The sequence below is a fragment of the Eumetopias jubatus genome, unplaced genomic scaffold (genome assembly GCF_037043125.1).
Source record: "Eumetopias jubatus isolate StellerSeaLion01/CBP00866 unplaced genomic scaffold, mEumJub1_p1.0 scaffold_7, whole genome shotgun sequence".
NCBI lineage: Eukaryota > Metazoa > Chordata > Mammalia > Carnivora > Otariidae > Eumetopias > Eumetopias jubatus.
The window spans coordinates 67,630,271-67,631,932 of NW_028274813.1; the positions used below are offsets into that span (position 1 = coordinate 67,630,271).

Sequence of the window (1,662 nt, forward strand, 5' to 3'; positions counted from 1 at the left end):
CTGCTTTTAACTCCTCCTCACTAGTCTCTAGAATGTATGCTAATAAAAGAGCCAAGAGTCCATTCAGTGGAACAAGAAGCTATACATGTATCAACTGCCAAAGGGCTTCCTGCTTCAAAATATATTCTACTTTTGCCTGTTTTTAATTTTTTTTTAATTTATTTGAGAGAGAGAGCTTGAGAGAGAGATCATGAACAGGGATGGGGCATAAAGGGAGAAGCCGACTCCCCACCGAGCAGGGAACCCAATGCGGGACTTGATCCCAGTCCCCTGGGATCATGACCTGAGCTGCGGCAGACGCTTAACGACTGAGCCACCCAGACGTCCTACTTTTGCCTATTTTTCAACTAATGCATTATATCCAGGCACCATCAATAAATGCAAATATTATACACTGACCCCCTATCCTCACAGTAGGCCCCCACACTACTGTGTAACATTTGCAGGGAATGAAATGATCTCAGAATTAATAGAAGGGAAATGGGGCAAGATAAAAGTAATAGGCAAAAGGTTTCTCTAAAGGCATCGTTCCTCTCAGATTCAGTTCCAGTTCTGAAATTGTCCTATCTCCCTGAATTGGAGAACCAGCTTACCCTTTGTTGCTGAAAATGAAAGTCAAAGTCTTTACCAGATTGAATGGGATGGCTACATCTGGTTTGTCTTAGAAAATATTTTGCGGATGCCATTGTGTAGTGGTCATTGGTCCTACCCACTTTCTGCCCCATGTATAGCTGCATTATTAAGATTTCTGTAAAATGTGGCATTGTTAATATTGATTCATTCAACTATATATTCATCCATAACATCTGCTAGTTTAAGCATGAAAGGATGGTGAAATACTCACTGGTCAGTCACACGCTTGAATTAGACATAAACTGGCAAAGGACAACCCGGATGGCTCATCTTGCCCAAAGTTCCACAGCCAACATTAGGAAGTCAGCATCCCACTCTCACACTGTGATTAAAGGGTTTCTTAGCATTATTAAAAGCCTGTCCAACTAGTTCATGGTGGAAAGTAGAAAGTTGTGCTGATTAATGTATACACTTAAGTGTTTGAGCAAAATAAAAGGTAGGCATCTTTTAACCAGTGCTTTATCTTTAATAGCGTATCATCACTAACATAAAGGAAATACATTTTACATATTCACAAGAAGGCTTTAAATCTGTATTTTAAGTTGTCAATAAAATCAAAGAGTTTTGTGATAATTCAGTATTTTCTCTCTGGTGGTCCTTTTCTTATTTAAAAGAATGTTTTTGTTTTTGTTTTCTGGATATTCTACATTTTCAGAGAAACTTCTCTAGTAACAAACTATAGAAATGAACCCTAAAAGTGTAGCCTTTGTTGTTTTTAATCTAAACTTTTGTAACCCCTAATAGGAACCCTAACGCATTAAATGTGAGCACACCATTTATGCTCTAGCATAACCTAAAGACACTAAGCAGTGACTCAGGAGATGTGTACCTGTATCCATTTCTTTCGAAAAGGAAAAAGTTGGGGCACCTGGGTGGCTCAGTCTGTTAAGCATTCAACTCTTGATTTAGGCTCCGGTCATGATCTCAGGGTCCTGGATCATGCTCCTTGCTCAGTGGGGAGTCTGCTTGAGGATTCTCTCTCCCTCTCCCTCTGCCCCTCCCTGCCCCACTCACACTTGCTCACTCTCT

General features: G+C 40.2%; 1 pseudogene; it reads right to left on the bottom strand.

The window, feature by feature from the left end:
- Positions 1 to 1,262: 1,262 nt before the first annotated feature.
- On the bottom strand, positions 1,263 to 1,340 carry LOC114218013 (small nucleolar RNA U3; annotated as a pseudogene).
- Between the last annotated feature and the right edge of the window lie 322 nt (positions 1,341 to 1,662).